A 9,426-nucleotide genomic window follows, 5' to 3' on the forward strand; every position below is an offset into this window, starting at 1 on the left:
GAAAGAGGCCTAGTGCAGCCAGGGTGCTCCCCCGGGCCTCTGGGGAGGGACAGCTACCGTACATGATCAAATATGAGGGTTACCTGTAAAATTGATAAAAAAGAGATAGGGAGAGTCTTTTCACTGACAGAGTCAGCATTCAGAGGGGTGGACCTGATGATTGTGAGGGCTGCCTGAGGCCACACGGCCAAGCTGTTTCCTTGGAAGTGTTGGGGTCTGCAGAGCCCCGTGGGCCCATCCCCCTTGTTCTTCAGAAGGAGAAACTGAGGCCTGAGGAGGTGAGTGACTTCCCAAGGTGCAGAGTCAGGCCTAGACTGCAGCGCCCCTGCTTCCCAGAGCTTCAGGATTTTCCAGGACATCATGCGTGGAGTACAACGTGCCAGGTGCAAGGGACACAAAACCTTTCGGCTAACCAGCTGTGTGACCTTGGGTAAGGCACCTCCCCTCTCTGAACCTCGGTTTCCTTCCCTGCTGAGTGGAGATGATAGCAGTGTTGTGAGGCTCCGGCTGCTGCAGAGTGGGGTTGGGGGGCCTTCCTTGGAGTGTGGGAGCCATGGATGTGAAGGAGATTCTGGTGGGGGGTGGAGTCAGGGAGCTGCGGAGATGAAGCTGTGGCCTCTCTCTCCAGTGGTCCAAGGGGCTGTAGGTGCTTGAGGGTGTCCACAGCTCTCAGAAGAGTAAGAACGGGAAGAGCAGGGGTAGGTGGCTGGGCTGTCTGCACGCACAGCCCTCTGCCCAGCAGGTCCAATGACTCTCACCACGGGAACATGTGTTTGCCACCACAGGCCTTGAATGTCTTATAAAACTCACAATTTGTTCAAAAGAATAAACAGCATGAAAGGGGATGCAGAGCCTTCATCCAGGGCTGGTGGGAGGGTGGGGAGCTGCTCAGAGGCTGGTTTCCATTTAAACCAGATTTGGAGGCGTCGGTTCTCAGCTCTAGATCTGGGAAGCTCTGCCTGCTGCAGACTGTGTGCTTGGCTCTGGCCTTAATGAAGGACACAGGGCCTTACTTTCTCCACTTGTGAAACAGGGATAGCAATAGGATTATTCTATACAGTATAGGATTCATATATACAAAGTGCTTCGAACGGTGCCCAGGAATGACGAGCCATTAAGCTTACAGGAGGAAGACATATGCATTCCGTGACACCCAGAGGGGTCAGTGCTATGACAGAGGAAGCCTGGGACCTCAGGAACCCAGGGAGGCCTCTGAAGAGGCAGAGAGGGTTTCCTGGAAGAAGAGACACCAGTTTTCCAGATGTAAATCGGGGACAGGGTGGACAGATATGGATCCTGGCAGAAAAGTAGCACATGTAAAAGTTCTGAGGTAGGAAAAAGGTTTTCATATTTGAGAAACTGAAAGAAATTCCCTGGGTCTGAGAGGACCAGGGGCCAGGTCACATGAATCATGGGCTGCCTTTAGACGATGTGCCAGACCAGCCTAGGGCATCAGAGAAGGCTTCCCAAAGGAAGTGACACTCAGGCTTGGTGCTGAAGAATAAGAAGGTATTAGTATTGTGAAGAAGGGAGGGAAGGGTGTTCCAGGCAGAGGGAACAGCATATGCAAAGCCCTGGAGACCCGAGAGGACAGACGTAGTGGGAGGACCTGGGTCAGCTGGTTGAAGTGAATGGGTCAAGAGTGGACTAAAGAGTGTCAGATGGATTTCAGGACAAGAAGGCTTTGGAGTGATTGTGAAGCGGGAAGGGAGAGATAATGAGTGTAACTACTCTTTTGAAAACTGGGCTCTGAAGAAGTAGGAAGTAGCTGGTGAGGGAAGGGGGGCTGTGGGTGTGTGTGTTAAGATTAGCTGAGAACTTCTTTAAGTGCTGACGAGGAAAGAGCAAAGAGGCTACAGATGGAGGAGGCAGAGGATGGGGGGTAGTTTGTGGGGGTTGGGGCCAGCTGTCACAAGAGGGCCCTCTGATGGTCACAGAGGGCCATCAGCACTCCCGCCTCTGGGGGAGCGGGAGGAGGGCCTGTGGCTGGGGGTCTGGGAGGGAGGAGGGAAGGGAGGTTTGCCCGTCCAGGAGAGTCTGCCGCTAGCACCCGGACAGGACGTGGCCTGTGGGGTCCTCAGTGTGAGCACTGCATGGGTGGAGGGGCATGGAGCTGGGAGGGGGCCCCAGGGGCAAGGCTGGGGTGGCACCGAGGCTGGACGTGAATTCCAGCTTGCCCCCAGCCTGCCCAGCGACCGTCCTGGCAGTGCTGAGGCTCTGGGGCTGGAGGAGCAGCCAGAAGTCAGGCTGTGGGGAGGGAGGACAGTGGAGACAGTGAGGGGGGAGGGGAGTGGCTGACCCAAAGACCCTGGGCCCTGGGCTGGGGGTGAGAGTGGGGAGGGCACGTTCTCCTGGCTCTGGAGGCCCCCCTCTCCAGAGCCAGCCAGTGCATGATGGTGCACCCTCCCCAGCACCCCCGTGTCCACTCCCGTATCACACCTGCCTGGCATCTCTAGGCCCGCTTGCTCCCCTGTAAGATGAATTGGGGGAGGTTAGTAGTCTTCAGGGTGCCTTCTGCTCTAATCTCCCCTGACAATTTGGTTTGGCTGCGTTCAGGAGCTTGTCCAAGGTTGCACAGTGAATCCAAGAGGCATCCAGGCCTCTGACCCCTTCCTCCACCTGGGATAACCCCCTGCAGCTGGTGGGGACCCCCGGGTCTCCTCCCATCAGTAATTCAGGCAGCTGGACTGCAATGTGCATTTGGGGAAAGCTGAAGGAACGGCCACGAGGGGGCGCCAGGACCCAAGCCAACCGGCTGTTCCAGCAGAGAGGGCTCCATAGTCTCTACTTAACTCTATTTCGAAGGGGCTATTAGCTGCAATGAGAATTTGAAAGTTTGTCACGGGGTAGGGCTTCTCCCGTCCTGGAGAGGAGGCAAGAGGCCCAGCTCGGTTCCCAGCTCTGCCAGAGACCTTGGGTAAAGTCCCCGCAAGCGCTGTCAGGCCTGTTTCCTGTTGGTCAATGGTGGTGCCTTCTTCGCTTGGGTGGGTGTGGGAAGTGCAGGGAGGTGGGCCCAGTAGCGCCTGTGCCTCCCTAGCCCCCCACCCTGCAGTGATTTGTGCCTGGACCCACCTACCCACTGCCCACCGCAGCCTCCGCTAGCGTTCTCGGCCAGGAGGCTGCCTCCCGGCTCTGAAGGGCTTTGAAGTTTGCCGAGGATGTTTCCACACTGGCCCAATCCCCACACCCTTCTGGGAAGTCAGGGCCCTGACTCTGCTGGTGTGGAAACTGAGGCACAAGGAACTGAATGCTTTCGAGGCCACCTGCCCCAAAATGCCCCCACCAGGGGAGGCTGTGCCAGGGCCTTGGGCTCTGTTTTCACCCTGCTCTGTGAGTAGCCAGGAGGCACAAATCCCTGGGACCAGGGTTGGGGGACACAAGTAGACTCCTCAGCCCAGTAGAAGGCTGCCACAGCTGGAGGAAGGGCGCTGAGCCCTGGGGCACGGGCTGAAAAGCTCAGAGGGCCTGAGAGGGAGCCGGGAATCTGTACCAGTGGCCCCCAGTGGCTCTGAACCAGGGGACCCACAGACAACCCTATGAGACACCACTTTGCAGGCGAAGGCAGCTTGTCCGGAGCGCCAGGCTGGATGCATCTCTGAGCCCGGCACTCACATGTTCATTCCTTTCCTCCCTCCGTCAACATTAATCGGCTTCCAGTCCGGGCGAGGCTCCCTGTGCCCAGGGCACTCACAGAGCCACCACACCCGGTCCAGCCCTGGCAACCCCAAACCCCACACCCTATATTTGAGCTGCCCCATTCGGAATGCAGGTTGAGAGGGGGCTGCTGGGAGCTGAGGCTGCAAAAGTAGGCAGTGGGGTGGGGTAGAGGGGGTGGGCATTGGGGAGGGGTAGGCGGGAAACAGCTGACTTGTTTTAGAGCAAGAGGCTCTCGGTTGCTTTCTAAACTGCAGCTTCAAAGGCTGCTTGGAAGCATGTACAGAATAAGGTGGAATATTATGGAAATTGTCTCCTCTGCTTTGTGGCCCAGGAATTCACGGTCACTGAGAAGAATTTCCCATGGTCCCATATTTCCCCCTCTTTGAAAGTCAAGCTTTTGGATCAGATAAATACAAATTCTGGTCATACGTTTCTCCTGACCTCAACTGGCTTCACCAGCCATAACATACATGGATTGAACTTTTTTCAAATGGTCCTTCTGGCGTTGGAAGGTTGAGGTTCAACATGGTAACGTTCCCGTTTTCATCTTTCCTGTGACCGTGGCTTACCGTCACTGGTACCCAAGAGCCACCTGGCAGCGGGGGACCCAGCTCCTGTCCTAACTTGGCCATGCTGCGGTCTTGGGCACGCCCCTTAGACTTAGTGGGCATCAGTATCTTCACCTACCAAGAGGATTAATTATACCTACTGCTCCTTCGTTTTAATTTTTCTTAAAATAATATAAATACATTGCTTTTTTTAAAAAAATCAAGTGGTATCCTATGGGCTGAGAAGAAAAATCAAGAGTCCCCAAATTATCCCCGTCTCAAGAAGCCTCAATTCCAGTTCCACTTCCCAGGGGCAGCTACAGTCAAATCCTGAAGCTTTTCCCTCTGTATTCACTTTCACACTTCAATACAATACGTTAACTGCTATTTCTTGCCCCTTCACTTTGAGATACTTTCTGTTGGCTTCCTGGGGGACAGTGATGACCTGGTGTTCTTCTGATCCTCCCACCACTTCCCTCTTCCCCAAACTCCCAGTAGTTATAGCACATAAATTTTCATTAAATAGATGTTCTGGAGTTTTGTTATCATGACTGTGTAAATATTTACTAATCCAAGTACTGTACTCTGATTAGTTTCTTTTTCTCATACTTCTACTGTTTTCTGAAATTAATAATTGCCTTGTTTTCTCATTTGTCTAGTTTTCTATGTTCCTATTGCTCATCCCTCCCAGACCCTCTGATAGCCATGTATATCACCTCTCCATAGCACCGTCCACACTGCCACATGCGCCAGAGGCTCCAGTTCAGCCTTCTGCTCCTCTAGCCCTGCTGCGCAGCTGTCCACTTGGCCTTGGCTTTGACCTCTCCTGCACTGGCTTCCTTGTTTGCAAGATCCAATTCCTTCTTCGTTCCTGCTTTATTTCCTTAGTTTAGTGGAGCTTGTCCTCTGGTAGCTTTTTGAAAAATAGTGCATAGAAAATATTTTCTGTAGTTCACGTCTGAAAATATCTTTATTCCATGCTCACCTTTGATGACTAGTTTAGCTGGGCATAGAATTTTAGGGTGAAAATTGTTTCCATTCAGAATTTTTAAGACTTGTCTCTACAGTTGTCTGTCTTCCAGTGTTACTCTGAGAAATTCGATGAGGTTCTGACCCTGTATCTTTGTATGGGGCTTCCTTGCTCCTTTTAGCCTCCACTTCCTCCTCCTCTTTTTAGGACCCCTCCTTTATCCCTGGTCTTCAGACGTTTTCAAATGACGTGTCTCGGTGAAGCTCTTTTGTTCATCCATTGTCCTGGCCTCCCAAGTTGGAGGCTCATATCCTTCCATTATGAAAATTTTTCTTATAATGTTTCTTTCATAGCTTCCCTTCCTTCATTTTCTCCTTTCTCTCTGGAACTTTTATTAATCAGATATTACTCCCAGGATTGATCTTCAAGCCTTCTTATTTATCTTTTCCTATTCTCTATTTCTATACTTTTTGCCTACTCTCTGAAGGATTTCCTTAATGTTACCTTTCAAACCTTCTGTCCAGGGTTTCATTTCGGTTCTCCTTTGTTTGTTGTTTCAGTTTTGCTCTGCTGCCTGCATTGTCTGTTTCCTCCAGGGTTTATTTTGTCCCTGTTTGTTCCTGGTGATTCTTACAGGCACTAAAAGAAAAAGAAAAAAGAAGCTGTGTACCTGATTTCAGGATGGCGGGGGGCACAACTTGTTGACTGTGGGCTCCATTGGGGTGATCTGGTAGCAAGTCAGATTTTCGAGGAGAGGGTTCTAGAGACCAATTACTCCAGAAAAGACTCTCCATCCTCCTGTCCTTGAGGATGTTTCTGGGTCAGGATCCACCCTGGTTCTTTGTCTCTGGAGAATGAACCTTCATCTCCTGGTCTCCTGGGAGTGGGAGGTGAGTGGTAGGGAGAGGACTAGTTGCCTGGCTTTAGGGTTGGGAAAGGGAGTACCAGGAAGTCTAACTCTCCCACACTGACTTTCCACCGCCCCCCTTCTTTTTAATCCACCCCTAGCCCCCACCTTCTTCAATATCTGGTGCCTCTGAGTCCTGAGCGTTTCTGGGGCTCCATGGGAGACCCTGTTCATGTCCAGCAGTTGCCCCCTCCGCAGATGGGGAGCTACTTCTGCCCGATTAGTGCAGTCTCCACGGCCCCATCAACCCCGTCTTCCACTGGCTCCTCTCCTGTTCCCACAGTCTTTCTTATTTCTGTCCTGTCACCTTAATGGGGTTTTAGGAGGAGATGAGATCAACACTTACCAAGGCTCCCTCTCTTATTTCACTTAGACTTTCCCTGTGTCAGGCAATCTGGGGAAGCCAGAGAAACATCATCATCCTTGTAACAGCTAATATTTACTCAGTGCTTGCTCCTTCCAAGAACATTCTTAATCCTATTACAATGTATTATCTCATGGGATTCTTACTACCACCCTCTGAGGACACTTACAGATGTGCAACTGGGCTCAGAGATGCCGGTGACTTGCCCAAGGTCACCCAGCTAGACCATCCAAACTCGTCAGCCGGAGTCAGAGCCCTGGGTGGTCCTGGCGCACTGACCTCTCCAGCCTCCCACCCTCCCCACCCCGCCCACTGCATTGGCCTGAACGACCTCAGTGCTCGGCTCACCCCACTGTCTCTCTCCCACTTCTACACCTTTGCATAAGCTGTTCCCCTGGAGAAAGAACAAAAGAAGTTGTGGGAAAACTTGCTTGTAAGGACAAAGACTACCCAGGCTCCCGGCACAGCTGTAAAAGCACCCAACTCACCTCCTATCAGCCCTTGTGTCTGTAAGAGCATGTTTTTCCATGGTGTTTCTTTGAGGTTTCTTTAGAGATCAACCCTTGACCTTAATTCTTTTAGTTCATATAAAAGGTTTGCTGCAGGGACTTCCCTGGTGGTCCAGTGGTTAAGAATCTGCTTTCCAATGCAGGGGACGTGGGTTCGATCCCTGGTCGGAAAACTAAGATCCCACATGCCTCAGGACAACTAAGTCCACAGGCTGCAACTACTGAGCCCACAATGAAGAGTCTGTGCGCTGCAGTGAAGGCCCAGCGCAGCCAAAAATAAAAATAAAATAAATAAAATATTTAAAAAAATTTTAAAATAAAAAAAAATATTTTTAATTAAAAAAATAAATAAAAAGTTTGCTGCCGTATGTATCTGGGATGCACATGTTTCCCTGTTGTGCCTTTCTTCTGTTCAAGGAGAGTTTTTTCTATAATTAGTACCTGACCTGTTAGTTTTCTGTCTCTGAGGTGAGACAGCTGACCAGGCAAGGGACAGGGCTGCATACTGATGAGAAATGCAGTGCCAGTGGGAAAAATAACAGATTAGTCATTTGGTGCTGCTGCCAAGATGTCACTTAATTAGACTGCATGGGTTCTGTCATCATTTCTCTAGGTTTATAAGAACAAATTCCACACAGAGACTCTCTTTTTCAAAAATAATGGCTTTATTGAGATATAATTTACATACCATACAATTCACCCATTTAAAGTGTACAATTCAATGGTTTTTAGCGTATTCACAGAGTTGTGCAACCATCATTATAATCAATTCTAGAACATTTTTACCACCCCAGCTAAGAAACCTTATAACCATTAACAGTTACTTCCCATTCCCCCCAAGCTCTCATTCCTGGATGAACACTCATCTATTTTTTGTCTTTATGAATTTGCCTATTCTACACACTTCATATAAATGGCATCATACGATATATGGTCTTTTGTGACTGGTTTTTTTCACTTAGCATAATGTTTTCAAGGTTCGCCCATGTTGTGGCAGTATTAATATTTTATTCCTTTTTAGGGCTGAATAATATTCCATTGTATGTATATACCACATTTTGTTTATCCATTCATCATTTGGTGGACATTTGGGTTGTTTCCATTTTTTTGGCTATTATGAATAATGCTGCTGTAAACATTCATGTACAAGATTTTGTGTGAACATGTTTTTAATTTCTCTTGGGTTTTTTTTTTTTTTTTTTTTTTTTTTTTTGCGGTACACGGGCCTCTCACTGCTGTGGCCTCTCCTGTTGCGGAGCACAGGCTCCGGACGCGCAGGCTCAGTTGCCATGGCTCACGGGCCCAGCCGCTCCGCGGCATGTGGGATCCTCCTGGACTGGGGCACGAACCTGTGTCCCCTGCATTGGCAGGTGGACTCTCAACCACTGCGCCACCAGGGAAGCCCTCTCTTGGGTTTTTATTCTATGTAAGAGTAGAGTGGCTAGGTCATATGGTAACACTATGTTTAACTGTTCAAGGACTTGCCAAACTGTTTTCCACAGCAGCTGCCCTATTACATTCCTACCAGCACTGTATGAGGGCTCTGATTTGTTTATATCCTCACCAACACATGTTATTATCTGACTTTTGATGACAGCCATCCTAGTGGGTGTGAAGTGGTATTCCATTGTGGTTTTGACTTGCATTTCTCTGGGGCAAGTGATGTTGAACATCTTTTCATGTGCTTTTCGGCCATTTGTAAATCTTCTTTGGAGCAATGTTGATTCAGATCTTTAGCCCATTTTAAAATTAGGTTGTCTTTTTATAATTGAGTTGTAAGAGTTCTTTATGTATTCTAGATATAAGTCTCTTATCAGATATGTGATTTGCAAATATTTTCTCCCATTCTGTGGATTGTCTTTTCCTTTTCTTTAATTTTTTCACATCTTTATTGGAGTATAAATGCTTTACAATGTTGTGTTAGTTTCCGCTGTACAACAAAGTGAATCAGCTATATGTATACATATACCCCCATGTCCCCTCCCTCTTGAGCCTCCCTCCCACCCTCCCTATCCCATCCCTCTAGGTCATCACAAAGCATTGAGTTGATCTTCTTGTGCTATGCAGCAGCTTCCCACTAGCCATCCATTTTATATTTGGTAGTGTATATATGTCAATGCTACTCTCTCACTTCATCCCAGCTTCCCCTTCCCCACTGTGCCCTCAAGTCCATTCTCTACCTCTATTTATTCCTGACCTGACACTAGGTTCATCAGTACTGCTTTTTAAAATTCCATATGTATGTGTTAGCATATGGCATTTGTTTTTCTCTTTCTGACTTACTTCACTCTGTATGACAGATTCTGGGTCCATCCACCTCACTACGAATAACTCAAGTTCATTCCTTTTTATGGCTGAGTAATATTCCATTGTATATATGTGCCACATCTTCTTTATCCATTCATCTGTTGTTGGACATTTAGGTTGGTTCCATGTCCTGACTATTGTAAATAGTGCTGCAATGAACATTG

Source organism: Hyperoodon ampullatus (genome assembly GCF_949752795.1).
Source record: "Hyperoodon ampullatus genome assembly, chromosome: 2".
Lineage (NCBI taxonomy): Eukaryota > Metazoa > Chordata > Mammalia > Artiodactyla > Ziphiidae > Hyperoodon > Hyperoodon ampullatus.